Source organism: Vipera ursinii, assembly GCF_947247035.1.
Source record: "Vipera ursinii genome assembly, chromosome: Z".
Classification (NCBI taxonomy): domain Eukaryota; kingdom Metazoa; phylum Chordata; class Lepidosauria; order Squamata; family Viperidae; genus Vipera; species Vipera ursinii.
In genome coordinates, this window is record NC_139517.1 from 31628710 (window position 1) to 31649077 (window position 20368).

The 20368-nt window shown below is 41.9% G+C and overlaps 1 protein-coding gene across 4 annotated transcripts in view; it reads left to right on the forward strand.

The window, feature by feature from the left end:
- The first annotated feature begins 710 nt into the window (after positions 1–710).
- PHOSPHO1 (phosphoethanolamine/phosphocholine phosphatase 1) overlaps positions 711–20368 on the forward strand; it is a 37655-nt gene continuing 17997 nt past the window's right edge. For 3 of the 4 annotated variants that reach the window (XM_083376737.1, XM_083376740.1, XM_083376742.1), the window contains exon 1: positions 711–895. The gene's annotated coding sequence lies outside the window, so the exon portion shown is untranslated. Of the gene's footprint in view, positions 896–10091; positions 10424–20368 lie in introns of those variants that run through there. The other variant, XM_083376738.1, reaches the window with a different exon arrangement.

The following is a 20368-nucleotide window of genomic DNA, read 5'->3' on the forward strand; positions in this document are numbered from 1 at the left end:
TAGACTGTAGAAGAAATATCAAACTGTAAGGGGAAGGGATTGTTTCATGGCATTGAATAAGGCGATTCAGGAAGATTGGAAGTTTTATCAGAAGAATCTACTTCGCTTGAGATTGCAAATAGCGGAGGTGGCTCAAGAAGTTCTTGCTTGTCCGGGTTGCTCCAGAGAGATAAGGATGGGTCTGGGCGAACAGGCGACCTAGTTAGAACTTATTTGGAGCCTGGCAGTGCGTGGCTTTATCGTCAGAATGGCGCAAGCACAGGTTGGTTTTTTTTTTCTTTCTCCTTCACACGTTTGCCCGCATTCCCCTTCCTTTTTTTTGCAGACGTTCGAGACGTACGTTGCAATAAATGTAGCTTTTTAATCTTTCGCATGCCTGAAAGTCCGCGGAAGAGCTCACTGTAATAGGATCAAACTTCGGGACAATTTCTGTTTCCGCGGTGGTCTCTACATGCGCAGAGGCAGGGCAGGAGGGCAGCGCTAATGGATGCTCTTTCTCCGTCGCGATCTCCTCTTTTGATCTGTGACCACGAGCCGTTCCTATTGGCCGTTTCACTTGTGACGTCTGGGGACTGCGGTTGTCCTATGTATCAAGCGCCGGGCTTAGTTTCCGTATCTTAAAGAGAGACCGGAGACCGCGGGGTTTCTTGTATGCTGCAAGGAGAGGCAGAAGCCAAGAAGAGCCGGGCCTGCCTTCTCGCCACCCCCGCTCCGCCCCGATCACTGGGAATGGGGACAGCTCTCCGCTAGACTCGCTGTCACACTGGAGGGGGAAGGGGAAAACTGTTCCCACCAGCCGAAGTCAGAACCATGCTGTGACCAAAGTTGAAGTCTGAAGCGAAACTAGACCCCCCCTCACTCCCTTTTACAAGCGGGATCCGATCCAAAAGAACACGTGAGTCTGCCGCACATTGGAGGAGGAGGGGGAGACTTCAGACTTGCCCAAGGGCAACGGGGACACCGTTGTCCGGATGATCCCCAGCGCAAGCGGCTGCTGGAGAGGTGGCACTGAGTGGCAAGAGAAGATTGCTAGCAGTTGACAGAAGCGGAAGGGGAGAGCAAGCTTTGCTAGAAGTTTTTTTTTTTTTACTACTGGGGGTTATGGTGGTCTAATCAGTAACTTAGTTCGTGGAGTAGGTGTAAGGTTTTTCCGTCTCTGTTTTTTATTGTATTTGGGGAAGGGGTAAAGAATTGGCAACAATTAGGGGAATCAGAAGTGCAGAATTTAGTGTTGACTTTAGGTGTCATAACTGTTTAGCCTAAACCGGTCCAGTCATGTGTTGCAACCTCATCTTCAAATCAGAAAGGAGTTTGCCCCTTACAGGGACTTAAAGCAACAGTGGCAAGACTCCAAAAGGTTGTCTCTGGTCAATAGAAGATGCAGGTATATATATTTGACACCAGTTTTGTAATAAAATTAATGAAGAAATGTGTGTATGCCCAGAAGATCAGCCCAGAGGTGTTTTTTCCTTCCCTTATCCATTCCCAGAGACTATTAGTCAGCCTCCAATCATAATGCCCTCTCTTCAATTTTCTCTCTCTAAATAACTCACTCTCTTTTTTCTCCTTCCTTCCTTCCTTCCTTCCTTCCTTCCTTCCTTCCTTCCTTTCTTTCTTTCTTTCTTTCTTTCTTTCTTTCTTTCTTTCTTTCTTTCTTTCTTAACAGTGTTTCTCTTCATACTCATTTTGTTTTTTTTATTGGCAGCTACAAGCAGGTCAGTTGTAGCCTCCATTTCTGCCCAGTCCTATTTTTTTCCTGTCCCCTTTTCAATTTCTTTGATCCATGTTGGAAATGTAGCCTGGACTGGCTGTACAGTGGGAGAATTGGCTAGGAGATTTCTAGACTTTGACAATCCTGAAATTAGGGAGGGCAGAGCATGGTAGAAACATTGCAGTAATTCTGTCCCACAACTAGGCAGAAATGGATTTCTCAGTGCCTGGATGGATTGCTCCATCCTCCATATATTTTTCTCAGCTGAATGGGAAAAAATGCAAATGAAACTAATACATAAAATAATGGCCACTGGAGATGGGCCAAGTACTAGTATCTGATCCACTCTAGGAAAAAAAGCAAAAAAATCTTGAAAGGCTCTAATATAGTATTTGGGACTATTTACTCTGAGAGAGGAGTACTAGCACATTAAGGACCAATTGCTGATAATAGCAGAAACTCAGGGTTTCAGGAGGCAGGCTCCAAGGAAACCAGCTTAGCAGGCTGACTGGACTAGGCAATTTCCTAGTCAATTCAGGCTGGAGGAAAGTATAGTATGAATTTTGGGATTTGGTAGGTGCACTAAAGTGCTGAGCTGCAGATAAGGATACTCAAACTAAGAAGGCCTGGGTCTCCTGGGTGGAAAGGGAAGAGGCAGGTAGCCAGGATTAACAAATACATATCACAGATTTGCTGTCGTTCAACACCAAGTTTACATTAAGCTGCTAGAGGTTATCTTGCAGGATCCAACTTGAATTGGTCAATGGGACCAAAGATTTATTCTTCCAAGCTTTTGGGCTCATGCTGAAGCTCATCCTCAGAGAGCTCCTTTCTCTCCAGAATATGTATAACATGTGAGCAACTCAGACTGGATCCTGCAACATTATCTTGAGACTTGTGCCTTTTTTAGTTTACTTTAAACCCTGCTGTTTTAAGGTATGACATGCAATGTTTTTCATTCCATGTTGTGGAATACAAAGAAGGGTTTCTTCAAGGCCACTCACTAGCTGTAGAAAGCTTTGAAGCAAAGTTTATCTTGTAAAATCCTATGAATTTCATTTACCAATATGCTCAGGAAAAAAATGGCATTAATGTCCCCAGAACTGGTGATTAGGATCCTGATGTCATCAATAAGAATTCTAGAGGAAGATGAAAATTTTCAAAAGTGCATTGGAAAAGCAGGTTATTCTAGCCAAGTTTTGTTTTGTCTCTGTTAATTTTTTATCTTTTAGATTTTAATTTTCTGAATAAAATACAAAATAGAAATTTACAAAAGGAACATTTGGTTATTTTATAAGCAGTATTGTATATACACTATGGTCATTTTTTACAAATCAAAAGGTTGTGCTTTGTCCCCCAGTGCAGGTATCATATCATGCAAGTTAAGCCAATATGCATTTTGTACGGTATATTCCATTCCAGGTCTTTTCCATGGACAGAGCATAGAACTTTACAACTGTTTTTCTGAACAGGTAGTTTAAAAAAATAGTTTATTGGATTAGTACCAAATACACAAGATGCAATTTGTTTAATACTTACTGTGCCATATAGATGGGTACTGTTGACAAAGTCCATGTATTGCAACAGTCATCTACTTCCAATGTTCAGGATGACAGCTTCATTACCCCCAATCTGTAAGTAAAGTAGCATAGTATACAATAGTGACTTGTAGTTTCAGTATATCCAAATGGCACCAAATTGGAGAAGGTTACCCTAGATTAGTTTCTCTCAGCCTTGGCAATTTCAAGATATGTGGGTTTCAACTCCCAGAATTCTCCCAGTCATTCTAGAGGTGAAGTCAAGACATCTTGAAAATGCCAAGATTGAGAAAAAGTGTCCTAGAGCAAGAGTTGAATCTGCTGCCAGTATTGGTTAAAATGTTAATGAATAAGTGATACTAGAGTAGGAAAGTACAATTATGGAATGCTACGTTGCTGCTATCTTATACATATATGTTCATCTATGATAATAGTATGTTTCTCTGACTCAGTAAAGTTGTGTTGGTTTTAAGAAGACATGCACATTGCACTACAGAATTATACCTTCCACTAAGCCCTTGCTTTTTCTTGGTGGAGCCCAAATATCTACATGATCCCACACACACCCCTCACTGGGTTTCCTAATCATGAACGAATGTGGACAAGAATTGTTTTCCTTACACCTCTGCCAAATACTCACCCACATACTCATACCCATACCAACCTAACACTGTTTTTGCCCAATTCTTGCCACCCACATTTGCTTCTATTAATCTTTACAGTATTTCAGCTTCTTTATTGTAATGCTGCAAACATCAACCCTATTATTTCATAATCTTATATGGCAGAAGAGAAAAGTAACTGTGAATTTAAAGTATCTTTGGAAATAGTCATGTGTGTCTCTAGAATATGGAGATTGATCTTAGACAAGCAAGTTGCTTTTCTAGGTGAAAGAGCTGGCAATGTAAATTAAATTGCAAACAATTCTTTTTTTTTCCTTTTGGATCTTCTGTAGATTTCTGTCTCCCCTTATTATTATTATTTTCCCTTTGGGTTAGACCTGTGGTGGTGAACCTATGGCACGCATGCCACAAGTGGCACGCAGAGCCCTCTCTGTGGGCACACGTGCCGTCGCCCCTATCCTAGGCCTTCAGCTGTGTTTTATAAAACCTTTTCAGTTTAGGCCTCCACTGCCATGTGCAAAAAAAAAGTTCAATCAATCAATTTCAGCTTCTTGCGGGGGAAAAAAAAGATCTCACAAAGTTGGAATTGATTGATTGAACTTTTTAGTCCCACCCAGTCTGCCGTTACCACCACAGCCATGCCCAGCCAATGGGCCGCATCTACCCAATGGGTCACACCCACCCAATGGGCCATGCCCACCCGTCATCCGACGATACATAAGTGGGTTTTGGGTTGCAGTTTGGGCACTCGGTCTCTAAAAGGTTCGCCATCACTGGGTTAGACCTTTCTCCATGTCTCTCTCTTCTGAGAGGAACTCTCACAGACCAGTCACTAACAGGGAAGTCACATGTTTATTTATTAGCAGAGAAAGGGGTTTCAGAGTACACAGTGAAAACTAAATTTAGAAACTACCAAAATACTTTCTACAAATCCTTCCTTAAAATGAAATCACTCCATTAAAAGGAATCAAAATCAGACCTTGTACTATTCTCCTTATTACTTGCAGAAAGAGATCAACATACATTTTCATGTTAAAAATAGTCCTTAGGGTGTTCAAACTTCATATTGTAATCTGTTATTTTGGTGCCACAAATTTGCCTTGAATTTGGCTCTTGTTTTCTCTCGCAAGGTTTTTGGAAAGATTGTGAATGATTTGCCAGTCACTTAAATGCTGAGGAGTACTACAGTACAAATAATGTTAGGTGTTATATATGTTTTTAGGGTTTTTTATCTATAATGACCAAAGCCAGCTTTCCATGAAGATGGTAAAACAATGTTTGGGTCATATTTCTGACTGCAGGAGAGAATCTTGCTTGCATGAGTGACATCCTGTTCCATGCAAATATACTGTGAGGAAAACTAGTAGCTTTGGCTAAGGGTAATCCTAGCCTACTTTCCTTGACTGCTCTCTTTCTCTGTGGAGTGGAAATTTCTAACGGAGGGAAAATAATTCATGCAGACCTTCAGTCGTTTATTTATGCAGCACACAAACACAGAGAAAAAGAAATTGAAACATTCCTAATAAAGGATGCTATTCCAAATAGTTTTCCGAAGTATTTGCTTTCATCAACCATTCTTTAAGATCTTTGTTGGAGAAATCTTTTCTTCATGGCTATTGATTTAAAATATAAGCAGTGGAGTGAAACACCTTTGGTGATTCTGGGACAAATGACTAAATTCTAAGCAAGTATTTAAATCTGTAGGGACAGGGTTGCTTTTTCTTACTGAGTTTTGGCTGAAAAATAAGTTAGCTGACCCAACATCTCTTATTCATCTGTCTGGGGCAAAAGCTGTGTTTGTCACACTCCTGGGACCACAGCTAGTTGGAGGTTTTGGAGCATTTGGTGGCGAGGGGATGGTGAATATGTTCTCCTTTGGTTCTGCTACTCAGCTCCCCTCTAACAAGTATCTGATATCTTCTGAAAGACGTCCTTAAAGCATAGGTTCTTCCCCTCCCTTCCTTTGCTTTCGGGATAAGCCCAAATATTGGCATGACTCAGCAGAGCTATACAGAATAACTCTGCTGACGTTTCCCTGTGTTTGGGCTGCAAGCTAAGAAGCTGCTTGGGGAAGGTTAATCGGGGACACAGATGGCATCCAGCCATTGTTTTTCTTCTCAACTCAATGTTGCCTCTCCACAATCTCTTGATAGGGGAGGTGCTTTGAAAGTGCTTTGTGTGGCATTCCTCACCCTTTCATGCTGGTGGTCAGTACACGGAACAGCATGTGTTCTTTTATTTTTATTTTTATTTTCTTTTGCTTCTTTTCTTAAAATAGACAACAATGTCACATGTGTTTAGGAATTCTGAAAGAGAATCTTTTGGGGTAAGGGGAAGTCCTGCTGCTTCTGAGTTGCTTTCACCCTGCCTAAAAATCAAGATTTCCTCCCTTCCCACTACTTAGAACAAGCACATGGGTGCCACTTTGTATTTCTGACGATGGTCAGGGTGGCATTTTTTAAAATTTTCTTCTTTTAAAATTTTTAATGTTCATCAAATCCATGTGTCAGAATTTGATTTCTCTCCATCTCCTGCAAAAAGCCTGCAAAGGGCTTCCAATTGTAGATGAATTTCTTCAGTGATTTTTCTCTCACAAGGGCTGCTAGCTTTGGCCATCATTGCCAGTTCTGTCATTTTTATTAACCCACTCCTTTTTTGTGGGCATTTTATTTTATTTATTTTATTTATTTTAATTCCATTTATATCCCACCCTTCTCTGAAGACTCAGGGCGGCTTACAAGCTTAGCAGTAGCCTTCATTCTATTTATATGCCTGCTTATTAGGGCTTTCACACACACCCCAAGCGGCTTATTACAAAGTCAGCTTAATTGCCCCCAACAATCTGGGTCCTCATTTTACCTACCTCGGAAGGAAGGAAGGCTGAGTCAACCTTGAGCCTGGTGAGATGCGAACCTGCACTAATTGCAGGCAGCTGGTGTTACTTAAGGAGGCATTAGCCCACTGCTCCACCAAGGCTCTTGGTAGAGTCTTGTAGAGTCTCTTGTAGAGTCTTTCCAATGCTGAGCATATAGACGTCTGTGCTGCTGCTATCATATATAACAATAAAACACCATGAGATTTTTCCACTGTTTTATTAAAAAAACCCTGACAAAAAAGTTTCCAGTCTAAATTGTACACTAATTTTCAAAATATTTTGAATCATATTACTAATTTTGATCTAATATTATTTAACAAGTCAACCACAGATGATAAAAGGTACTTACATTTCCACAACCATTTGGGGATCTTCTATACCATTAGCCAATTTATCTGGGGATAAATACCATCTACGCAACATTTTATAGAAACTTTCCGTAAGGCATAAGGTTAATGTCAGTCCCTTTAGCTACATATTTCTCCATGGATCAATTAGTATATTATATTGATTTTTTTTAAAATTTTTGCCCAGCTTATCATACAATTTTTAACTATTCCATCTTCTCTTTCCAATTATTAACAAACCTCTTCCCTTTACCCAGAAATTGAAATTGGTGTTCTTTTCCCTGCCTTAGTAAATACGATTTAATCATTACCCTGTGTGATGGTAAAGAATATAAAATTATTCTACACAGATCCATCCCATATAACAGACATGTCAAACACAAGGCCCAGGGGCCAGATCCGGCCCGCGAAGTAGTTTCATGTGGCCCGCGAAGCCATCCTGGAAACAGTGAGGGAACGGCCCCCACTGCCTTGGCCCTGGCCCAGAGACCCTCCTTCTGCCAGAGACCCTCAGATCTGTCCCACTCCTGCCCAGGCCCTCCATAGGCACCCTTGATGCGAACGATGTAGAGGTGTCCACGCCCACCCAGTAGGCCATAGGCACTCTAGCCACACCCACCCAGTAGGCCATGCCCACCCAGGCCACACCCACCCAGCCCCCTGAGGGCAACCGCAATGCTGATGCGGCCCTCAATGAAATTGAGTTTGACACCCCTGCCATATAAAATCAGAGTGTGATTTGCTGTCAAAATAGGTAGCATTCATCCATGCAGTAGACCTACATCCCACTTTTCCTTGAGAGCTCTGAATGGTACATTTAATACACTTTCCTTTAAATGTGTCTTTATTAACAATAGCAACCTGTGAGATTTGGAATCAGACACTGTCTTCAGGCCAAAGGAATCTTGTCATCTCCCCTATGAATCTCGAAGGTGGGTTTTCCTGTTCCTAAAACTACACAACACTTGTTTTCTTGGAAAATGTTACATAAGCAGTATCTGCAGGGAGCCAGAACCTTAGAGAAGCTGTTGTACTGCAACTCCTGCAAGTTCCTCCTTACCTGGGAATTCATCAAGTGGAGCGTCCTTGTTTCTTTTAGCATTTTTGGTGCTTTTGCTTGTCACATGCTAATAAAGGCTAATCAAGAAAGCTACCACCGAAAGGGTTAGGAATGGCTTCCTTCTTGTTCTTTCAGAATGCTTCCCTTGACATCTTGTTTTTTTTATTATTATTATTAGTTTTCCAATATTACAATAGTATCTTTAAAAAGCAACGTGGTGTCTGGGTTACAATAGTTCCATTTCAGACAAATACATATTATTACAAATCTCCAAATTGTTGTAACCAATACTTCCTCTCTCTTTTTTCCTTTAATACATACTATCTCTTATCTAAATTAACATACTTCTCATTGCTATCCATCAGTTATTTAATAGTTTTCTTATATTTATCAATACTTTAGTATATTGTATATTTTAACATTCCATCTTTAAAACATCAACATCTTATATATTTTTCTAGCTTTAATTTTACATTGATATTAAAATTAAACATTTAAGATTTCTCATTTTCATATTGCTAAATAACCTCCTTTCCCTTTACACAATTTTCTCCAATACCTAGTAATGTAATACACTTCTTATTTATCTCATTTCCATATCAATATTAGTAGTACAATATTAGAATATTAGTCATTAGGATACCAGTTGCAAGGAGGAGAAAAAGGAGGAAGACAATATAATATTCTTATTTCTCATTTATAGTTTCCACATATTAAAAATTAACCAAAATTTCTTCCGTATCAACATTTAATACATCCTCTCATGTTACTACATCCAAGTATATTAGTTACATTCTATCATTCTTAACATATATACATCTTAATCCATATCATTTAAAGAACTCAATATTTCAATGTTAGTATTCATACATCTGTGGTTTTTTTGTTTTTTAATTAGTATTTTTATCTACTCATCAAAACAATCTCTCGTAATCCAAGTACAATCCTATCTATTTTGGTATTATCTATTTCAGGCCTCTTAAGGATGTCCATATTTCTTCAATCTTATTCTTGCTTTCTTCTTTTGCCAGGTCATTTTTCACTTCTTTGCCTCAAGGTCATCAGAGCATTCTTGTGTTGTTATATCATATTGAAGTGGCCCTCCAGTCTCCACTTTTGAAGGATTGAGGAGTCTGTTAACAGCACCAAATCTTCTCATTATTTTCACCTCTTGATATAATGTCCTGGTCTAAATAAATTTTTTCCACCTGTTTCCCATTATAATCTTCAAAAGTCTGTATTTGTTGAATATTTAATTCTTCTGCCAATGTATTTGATTGTTCAATTTCTTCTGTTAAGTTCTGTCCCAATAAAATATTAGTTGTAGTCACCGTTTGAGTTTGTTTCTTCGAGATACTTTCTAATTCTTTTCTAAAAGCTCTTATTTCATTGCCAGCTGTAGAAAGGAACTGATAAGTTTGGTAAGATATTCCCCACATAGCATAGATTTGTTTTTGAAGTTCTTCCATAGTGAAGTTTCACATCTGGTGTTCAAGGTTAATCTTATCTTGTTTTTCTTAAATATTTTCTTTATTTTTTTAAAGAGAAAGTCAGATTGCAATGTCAGGTTTAGCCACTGGGTGTCCCCCAAGTACTTTGAAAATTCTTTTCTTTTAGTCCGTTTCTTTTTTCAATGTTTTTTTAAAAAACATCTCTCGGCTTGCTCGCTGCTTATTTGAAGGGAGGGTTGAATTCCCCCCTCCCTCTCCACAGGGGGGAAGGTACTTAGCAGCTTATTTAGGTAAAAAGAAGAAGACTAAGGTATAAGAGAGGAATCTTACCCCCATCTCTTCCACAGTGCTTTAATGTTGCCTGATGGTAAGTTTGACTTCAGCTGTCTGCAGCCTAGTAACTGGCCATATTACTATGGCCACTCTTTCGTCCACTGGTATGAAGGGAATGTAGGCACTAATGGGGAGGGTTGCGGCTCCCCCGCATTTCTGCAAAAGCCCCTTCTATCTGGTCACCCCTCCAAGGCAGCTCTTCGGCCCTTTTAGGACCCCCCCAGCGATGCAAAACTGGACGTGGAAGATGAGAGCCGTCCTCCAGATGTCCAGGTCATCTGGCTCGGCAAACCGGAAGTCCCCCTTGACATCTTGTGACTGGACATTAATTTTCTGTTCAAACCATTTTATGGATTTGGGGTAGGATGACCATGGCATTGTGTGCCCCTGCGCTTGAGCAGCTAGGCAAGGCAGCAGGACCACCTGTATTCTACCAAAGGATTATGTGAAGGCCTCATTTGCCAAAGCCATGATGGGTAACAAAGGTCAATATTTCATAAGTTTGGCTATTTTTTATATATTAAACTTACTCTTTAAGTTTCTTTAGGCTATCTCTGGCTCCCTTTCTACAGTTTGCGTAATATTGCTTAATAAGAAAGGAAATCATGTAATAAATGCATATAAATGTATGTAGTAAACAATGTTTTTGCTCCCAAGACCTAGTTGGTGAATCAAGGATCATGTAAAACACCATGAATTTGGCTCCAGTGGAACTGTTGTTGCCTTGTTGCTTTTTGTTTTTCCTTGCTGGCAATTTAAGCCATAGTGTGAGAAACAGACTGTGTTTCCTCCTTCCGAGCAGTGTGGATGAAGATTTTCTCCAAAAGTTCAGCATTCATTCACTTTGTGTTCCTACACATTGAAATCCCCAGCCAGATGCTAGTCAGATGTTTGATGAGTCGGTGAAACCTTGCATACCCAGAGCCTGATTCTGCTGTGGCAGGGACACACGCACAACATCACATACACCCTTATTCAGCACAGTTTGGGGGTTGGCAAGTGGTAGTGATGGACGTACAGGGAGCAACCCATAAGAAGCTACAGGAAGAAGCTTTTGAGAGTTAGCTGCAATACAGTTTATCATTTGCAGGAAATGCATTGCTGTCCACACCCAGGTACCATTTGTACCTTGACCACCTAGAGAAAGACTAAAAAGGAACTCCCTTATCTTATCAAGGCTGTTCTGCTTGTCTGCTGTTCCTAGATTGTGAAGGCACTTCACTCTTAATAGGCATGTCCTTTTATGACATGCAATAGTACCAAAGAACAAATAAATACAAATAAAGACCAGTGCAAAATAATTGCTGCTCCCCATTCCTCCCTTCTTGATTGAAACAAGGACAAGCATTTACTTTCTGGGCAACGATGAATTCTAAAAGCAGTTTTCCTCAAGGGAATCCTGGAATGTCTATGAACCCTTTTGTTATGTTGTGGGTTCTGGTGAGCAGGAATGAAGACACAAGACTGGGTACAGAGAAACTCATTCTTTATTTCTTGATGGAACTGTACTTAGGCTTGGGTTGCTCCCAGCCCCAATATATAGCCAAGCCCTATGGTAGAAGCCAATAAGATTGAACCCACGCTTGCCGCGTTAGGATGACCAATTGCAGGCCTGAAGACGGCCTGTCTGGGTTGCTGGAGAGCCGTTAGCTCTCCAGCAATGCACGTGGTGTGGTACCCAAAAGCCCAGTACATAACAGCCCTCCCTCCTAAGATCAGGCTATAATCCCCTTAATAAACTTGACAACAGCCATGACTTATGAATCACTCCCACAACCAAAATACATAATAACAAAATAGTAATAATAAATAATGCTTATGAATTCACGGTGGCTAGAATGACATTACGCGACCTTTACAGACGTGCCTTTGCAGTAGGGACTACAATAAGATTAAAGAACGGCTAAATGGCTAGCCAATGCAGTAAGTACTACAAGAGATTAAACAACGTATCAATGAACATGCTTACAGGAAGTTTCAAAATGCCCAATTTCTGTAGGTAGTGATACAATTGTCACACAATATACATCACTTTATTTTACAATATAGTCTGTAAGATATGCCGGAGGTTTGTGTGGCCTGGAGGAATGCCTTGGAGTTCCTCTCACTATGTGATCTACCAGCTTACCCAGTGGGCTGGGTAGACCCATGTCCCCTTGTGCTCCATCGTCCAGGGGAATTGAAACACTCTGGCTGGCCTCACCAGGTTGGCCCACCCCAGAGTCAGTCTGTTCTGCTGAGTAGGCACAGCGGTTGCTGAGATTCGGCTGACTTGCTTGGTCAGGGGTTCCATGTTGCACTTCTGAGCTTCCAGGTTCTTCCTTGGAATCAATTTCTGCTGAGAAGGGGAAACTCTGATGGTTCTGGTGTGGGCTGGATTGGGTCCCAGTTTGAGGACTTTGGGAGGGACTTATGCCACAGTCCTCACTTAGTGACCATTCTGGAAACCTCTTTCTAAGCTGGTCAATGTGTCTTCTGACCAGTCGCCCTCCCTCCAACCCCACGTTGTAAGATAGGGGTCCGGATGCCTTGGTCACCGGACCAGGAACCCATAAATTTCCTGGCCCATAGTTTCTGGCCCAAACCCAATCACCCATTTGCAGCCCCCTAGGAGGTTTTGGTCTAAAGGCTTCTGATGCCACTCTGTCTGGATGCAACCTGTCCAGTTTAGTAATTAAACGTCTTCCCTAACAAAGCTCAGCAGGACTTTTACCTGTAGCAGTGAAGGGTGTAGAATGCTGGCAGAGCAAAAAATCTGCCAATCTGTGATGCCAGTCACCTGTGATAATACGTTTGAGTGCCTCCTTTGTTGTCCTCACCATGCGTTTGGCTTGTCCATTCGAAGAAGGATGAAATGGTGCAGATGTAACATGTCTGATGAGGTTAGTTCTAAGAAAAGCCTGAAACTCAGCAGCAGTGAATTGAGCCCCATTATCAGAAACTAAAACGTCAGGCAACCCATGTGTTGAAAAGAGTTTTCTCAGCACCTGGATGGTCCTAGCAGTAGTCATATTAGGAACTGGAACTACTTCCAGCCATTTTGAGTGGCTATCCACTACTATTATGAAAAGCTGTCCTTGAAAAGGCCCAGCATAGTCTATGTGAACCCTGGACCAAGGGGTATGCATTTCTTCCCACCTGTGAACTGGGGCCTGAGGCATTTCAGGCCTAGATTGCTGGCAAGTATAGCAACCATGAACTTGATCCTCTACAGCCTTATCCAGGCCAGGCCACCAAAGGTAGCTTCTAGCCAAGGCTTTCATCCTTACAATGCCCAGATGGCCTTCGTGTAAAGAGTGTAAGACTCTGTCCCTTAATGAAGTGGGGATAATGACTCTGTTGTCCCATAAAATGCAGCCCTTGTGCGCAGACAACTCATGTCTCCTGACAAAATAACTTTGAAATTCAGAGCCTGGACTTTTTTCCAACCAACCCCTGTATACCCATGACAACACTCTGCTCAGAATTTTATCTGTCGCAGTTTCAGCAGCAATATCCCCTGCGTGGAGGGGAAACTCAGGTAAGTCCTGAATGGACAATATTTTAGCAGCAGGAGCTGGATCAGGATCCATTAGTGGCAGTGGTAGTCTGCTGAGGCCATCCACATGGCCCATTTCCTTCCCTGGTTTATGAATTAACTTAAAATTGTATGCAGACAAAAATGTAGACCATCTCAGCATTCTTGGAGATAGTATGTGAGGAGTTTGTTTGTCTGTTGTGAACAACCCCAGAAGAGGTTTGTGATCAGTGTAGACAGTGAAATCCCTGCCATATAAGTAATCATGAAATTTCTTAACTCCAGCCACTATGGCCAAGGCTTCTTTATCAATCTGTGCATAATTGCGCTCAGCAGAAGATAAGGTCGTAGAATAAAACGCAATAGGAACCTGTTTCCCATTTTTCTCTATGTGGCTTAAGACTGCTCCCACCCCATAGGGAGATGCATCACATGCAAGACATACAGGTGTAGACTCTATAATGAGTTACAGTGGACTTTTCTGATAGAAGGGCTTTCAAATCCTGGAAACTTTTTTCGTGTAAGTTAGTCCATTTCCATGGTTTTTTTTATCAAGCAGCCTGTGGAGGGGCTCTGCTATCACACCCTTATGAGGTAGGAATGTGTGATAAAAATTTAGGAGCCCCAAAAATGCTTGCAGCTCTCCCTTTGATTTAGGCCTTGGAGCCATTTTGATGGCCTTCACTTTAGAATCAGTAGGGTGAATTCCATTAGCATCGATACAGAACCCAAAGAATTCCATTGATAACACCCTAATACTACATTTGTTTTTCTTTAATTTGAGGCCCGCATTGCGGAGCCTCTGCAAAACAGCCCTGAGCCTATTGGCCAACACTTCTGGGGATTCCCTGGCAATGAGAACATCATCAAAATAAGGGCAGACACCCTGAATACCCTTAAGAGTGTGTTCCATAATCCCTTGGAAAATACCCGGTGCAACACTGACACCAAACTGCAAGCGTTTGACTTTGAATGCCCCTCTGTGAGTTACTATTGTTTGAGCTGCGGCTGTGGCCTCGTCAACCAGCAATTGCTGATACGCCCGCACTAAATCAAGTTTAGCAAAAATGGTTTCCCCTTGCAAAGAGGCTAAAATGTGGCTGACTACAGGAACTGGATAAGTGTGTTGATTAAGGGCCTTATTTAATGTGCATTTATAATCTGCACAAATGCGAACTTCCCCGTTGGATTTCAAGGGGGTGACAATAGGAGTTTCCCACTCCCCCCCCCCATCAACAGGCTGTAATACACCCTGTTCTATTAACTTATCAATTTCAGAATCGATTTTGTGCTTTAGGGCAAAGGAGACCCTGCGAGGCTTAATCCTAATTGGCACAACGTTATCTAACTTAAATGAAATTGGCGAGCCAGTGTACATTCCCAGGGTTGACTCAAAAAGATCCATGTATTCCTCGCAAACAGTCATGAGGTCTGCTGTTTGTGTACAATTAATGCGTGTAATTTGAATGCCTGAAGCATCAAACCAATCAAGTCCAATAAGACTCGTTCTTTAGCCCTCTACTACTATGACATCCAGGTGCCCCCAAAACCCTTTAAATTTTACCAATAATGTGGCTTCACCCTTAACTTTAATGTGAGCATTCTGAAAATCTGTTAAAATAATATCGGAGGGCCATAGTTTAGCCCAGTAGTTACTGCGCCTACACACAAAGTTGAATGTGTCTTGTGAAATGATTGATACTGCCGAGCCGGAGTCCAACTCCATCTTACATGGAACTCCTTGTAGCTCTATCGAGAGCTTGAGTTTAAGCTTGAGGGGACGACAAGCCCTGGTGCGGCAAACGCTCCTCCGGCTTCTGAAGAACCCCACACTAAGTGGACCCTGGGCCCCAGTACCTCTCCTAGTTGGTTCCTCTGACTGCTGTTTGGGTGGCCTGTCTCTCTGGCGGGCTCTGCAAACCACCATGATGTGGCCAGTCCTTCCGCAAGCTCTACACATAGCCGAGCGAAATCTGCAACTGGTGCGAAGATGGTTGCCTCTGCACCCCTTACATCTAGGTAAGACAACTGCCTTGTAATCATTCTCTTGTTGGTGGTTTCCACGGTTTTGCACATTTGGTTGCCTTTGGAGCTTGTTGATTTCGGGTTCTTCATCTGACGATTCTCTGACGCATTTGGTGACCTCAAGATGGACGGAATCTTCAACCTTTGAAGGTTTGGTGGGTTGCACTGTCTGTACTGCATCCCCAGTGGCTTCATCAGCCATGACCTCATCCTGTGCCTCGGAGAATGTGAGATTGGATCTAGCAAACAGTCTCTGCTGGAAGGTTCTGTCTCAAAGGCCACAGACAAGTCGGTCTCTCAGTCATTCCTCTAAGTTCAAGAATTTGCAAAGGCGTGCGGCCTGCCTTAGGCCCATGATAAACTCTGAAGCTGTCTCACCGGGTAGCTACACTCTTTGGTCGAACTTAAAATGCCATGCCATCTCCGACATCTTGAGCTGAAAATGCCCAGTCAGCTTCTTCTTAATGTCTGCGAACGATACTGCTTTGATGGGCGTCAGCACGGAAAGGTTTTCTGCTAGGTTGAAGACTGCTGGTCCACACACACACAGCAACATGGCGGCTTTTAGGCCTTCCTCTGCAATTTGGTTTGCCCATAGATAGTTCTCCACTTGTGAGAGGTAAGTCGGCCATTCTTCTGGATGTTTTACGTCGAACTCTTTGAGCTTGCCGACCTTCAGCATCTTTCCTTGATTCCTGCATTCTTGGATCCTGCTTCTTGGGCTCAGGGAATGTGTCCACTGAGCACGCGGCTGCTAGTGTAGCTTTACTAGCTGGCCTAGAGAGGGGAGAGGAAATGCCTCTTCCCTCCAGCGTGTATTGCTGTCCCCTCGATAACTTCAGCCCTTTTAAATGGTGAAGCAGGATCCCACCCTCGTCGCCACTGTTATGTCGTGGGTTCTGGTGAGCAGGAATGAAGACACAAGGCTGGGTACAGAGAAACTCATTCTTTATTTCTTGATGGAACTGTATTTAGGCTTGGGTTGCTCCCAGCCCCAATATATAGCCAAGCCCTATGGTAGCAACCAATAAGATTGAACCCGCACTTGTTGCCTTAGGATGACCAATTGCAGGCCCGGAGATGGCCTATTTGGGTTGCTGGAGAGCCATTAGCTCTCCAGCAACGCACGTTGTGTGGTACCCACAAGCGAAGTACATAACACCTTTCATGCTGTAATATTGTTGCCTTGCCATTATATTAAGTTGATTGAGGTAAAGATCTAAAAACCAAAGACCTCCCAATTATACTGCACATGGAATGGTAGCTTTGTCCAAAAGTTTCACTTTTCAAAAATCTTTCCTATTTAAGGAATTGTAGCACTGCCCATTACAATCTTGTGATCTCATAATATTTTGTCACACATTTTTATTCCCTAATAAATCAACCTCAGCTCTGCACTTATAGGTTTTGCCTGCCAATTCAAGAAAGTAAATTGTCCCCATTCTTACCAGCGTAGGGAACTATGGCAGGAAAGAGGTGGCTTTGGCTCACGGTAAGCTATCCTGAGTTCTTTGGCAGCTCTAAAATGAAAAGAATGAAGCCTTTTTTAGCCCACAAAGGGCATTTTTTTCATGTACTAAGCTTTTATAGAATTGAATGCATGGGTGGATTTAAAGAAAAGGCTGGGGTTTAAATGGCAAAGGCAAAAATTGTAACATTCAAGTATAACAGAGTCTAGCTATCCAGGGATCATGAGCATCACTATGTCTGTGGATACTTTGCTTGCCCACAAATTCCTTCTTCTACCTGTTGTTATTTAAACTAAAAGAGTTTATTAAAATGGAAAACCAGCATAACACAAAATAATCACACCGGCTTTTTCTTCCAAGAATGTCACTGCAACTTATGTAAGCCACATACATTTTCTTGGAAGATGAAAGTGCCTGTTTTCTCCGAAAGCATATCCAGGAAAAAGGAACAATTGCTAAGCAATAGAAATCTGTAAGAAGCTGCTTGAGAAGGTGATGCCAGGAATATAATTTCCTTTGGGCAAATGGGCATGGTATGGAAGCCTCCCCATTTTGAGAGAACATAAGGAACATGTTCTTGAAAATCCAAATGTGTCCCAAGGATAAAATAGCAGATCACCAATAGGGAATTTTCACATGTTTGGTTAGTATAACCAATGTGTGAAATTTTGGCTCTCCAGACAGAGTGATGGCTTTGGATATGATGGTAGAAAGGGAGAGAGGCCTTGCATGTACACAATAGCTGGAGGAAAGTGCTGACAGGCCAGCGGTATCTCATACCTGAGTTGAATATATAAATTAAGCAAGCATTGGTGTTAAACGTTTCCAAGTTGAGTGTTGCTTTCTGATTGATTGAATTCATGCAGCTAATTTATGGTACATTACTGTACATTGTATGAACCCAGCCAAGGTGATTTATTTGTGGCTTAGCATGTGTGAATGCAATCTTCATTTGAGAGTTTTCTATACATGACATAAGTCATGGAAGGAGACCAGTACTTTGCTCTATAACAAAAAGACAGGGTCTACTGTGGAAGGTACAGAAATGTCAAGATGGCAGCTGCAAATTCAGATTCCCCCCTCCCCCTTTGGGGCATGAATTCTGGGCATTAAAAATGCAAAAAAGGGACAGGACTTTCTTTGTGCAGTCGTGGCCATCATCGTGACTTTTTGCTCTCTCTCCTCCCTGCAGATGCCCATATTGTGATTTTGTATACCTTTGTTCCAACTAGTAGACAACTTTTTTCAGCATATTCCATTACTATCACCACTAATAATCTCTAGTTATCCCTTCACCACAGGAACTAGCCAGCCAGCATTCTATAACTACAAAGCAGAGTCTGTTCTCACTGAACTCTTTCATGACATGTGGTCTATGTATAGAGAGAGTATTCTTAAATTTTTCTTTTGTACCTCTATGAACCTAAGCCTTCTCTTGCCTTCCATTTGCTCAGGAGTGGTTTGCTTTAATTACCAACTCTCCAAAATACTTTCTCTTAGCTCTTGCATAAGATGAGAGGTCTTGTCCTGTTTTTATTTTCTGGTTTGCATAAAGCAGGAAGACAGTGAAGAAAACAATGCCTGCATGTAAGAGGAAGAGGGAAGTTCTGCCATGCCAACAGCTTCTGTTTCATCACTGCAGATATCATTGAAGGGCTGGTCCTGCAGGATTCTGGCCCATAATTCTATCATGTCTCAGTGCGAAATAAAACTGAAAACGACGTCTGTGCCTTGGAAGAAACTGGGTTAGGCAAGCTGGTGCAAGCATGATTTCTAACGAGGGAAAGATGATCACCAGGAAATAATGTTCCTCTGTGTTACAGTAGGCCTCAAGTTGCTCGCCATTTAGATTTCTGTAGCAGAAATAAAGAATAAAAGTGCAAAAGCTTGTAACAAAAATAGCATTTACAAAAACTGTGATGGTAAGGAGGGGGGGGGCTTCATCTCATTAACTAGAATCCAACAGGGACTGTTTCGTATTGACCCAGCCTTGTGCTGCACCCTGCCCATCCATCCCCCCTTCTCTCTCACATGGTAGAGCGCATTTTTCTGGGATCTCTGGCATTGTCCATGCACTGTGTCTGTCATCTGCCTGTATTCCTGCAGCATAGGTGAAATAATTGCAACTAGATAGTTTAACATATTGTCAAAATCACTAAATAGTGTTGCTAATTTTAGCTGGGCCCAAAGTACCAACAACTCATCTTTTTTAAGGTAGAGAATGTGGCTAAGCCTATGTGATAAATTTGTTGGTCAAAGTCTAGGAAAAGGGAGAGATTCAGTCCGCGTGAACTCAGGAAGGCTGATCCCATCCCAGTGGGCTTCCTTAGAGCCACATCTTTCCATTCATTTGTGTCATTATGGGTGGGATGTGAAGATAATTCACTGCCTTTGAGGTTTGTCTTCTTTGGGCTGGATTATAAATGCTGAATGCAAGTAGCTGTGTGTGGCAGGTTGTCCCCAACTCTAAAAATAAAACCCACAATTTGCTGTGCCACGTATTACTGAGCTTAATTGCTGCCTCGGCATTGCATACATGCTCTACATAGTGTTTGCCAACCTGGGGGCAGTCTAGGACAGAGAATATCCTGTGGGAGAGCACAGTGGGAGAAAGCCACACTGTCCTTCCTGATGCTAGAATTATGCCATCTGCTGGTGTAGATATTGTATTAGTGTGTTCCAAGAACAGATTTTATAAGAAAACTAGGGGGACTGGATATGCATCCATTCTGATTTTATTGCAAAAAAGATTTGTTACCTTAGCATAAACTTAGATTTTTCTCTCTGCATTGAGTATTGGTTCTAGGTTTCTATCCAAAATCTGTCATTGCCATTTCAGATTTAATTCCTCCCTCAGTTTAGGCTTTCCTTTCCCCTAAATTGGACTAATCATCAGTGCTGACAGCAACCTGACTCAAGTATTTCATCAGTCCCTGTAGAATCAGGGGTCTTCAAACTCAGCCCTTTTATGACTCATGGACTTCAACTCCCAGAACTCCTCAGCCAGCATGCCTGGCTGAGAAATTCTGGGAGTTGAAGTCCATGAGTCATAAAAGGGCCGAGTTTGAAGAACCATGCTGTAGATCCTCCACAAGCTCAAGGCAGCATATGAGGAGGAAGTCTCTCTTTTTATTTTCATGCATACAACTTGGTGAGGGCTTCGTAAGAGTAAATAGCTCAGAGACGTTTAGTAAAGCCCAAGCAGAAAGTATACTGAAACTGAGTCTCCCCCCAACTCCAGTACACCACCATAATCAGTGTCCCACATTGACCATTCTTTAATCCAAAATGCGTAGAGAGATTTGGATTGCAGAAAACTGAATTAGCATGAAGCAGTCTAGAGAATCCTGGCTGCAGAAGGAGGTCTTTGAAAATGAGCTACAGATTAAATGCTTAATGTGGCACAAAGAAAAAAAAAG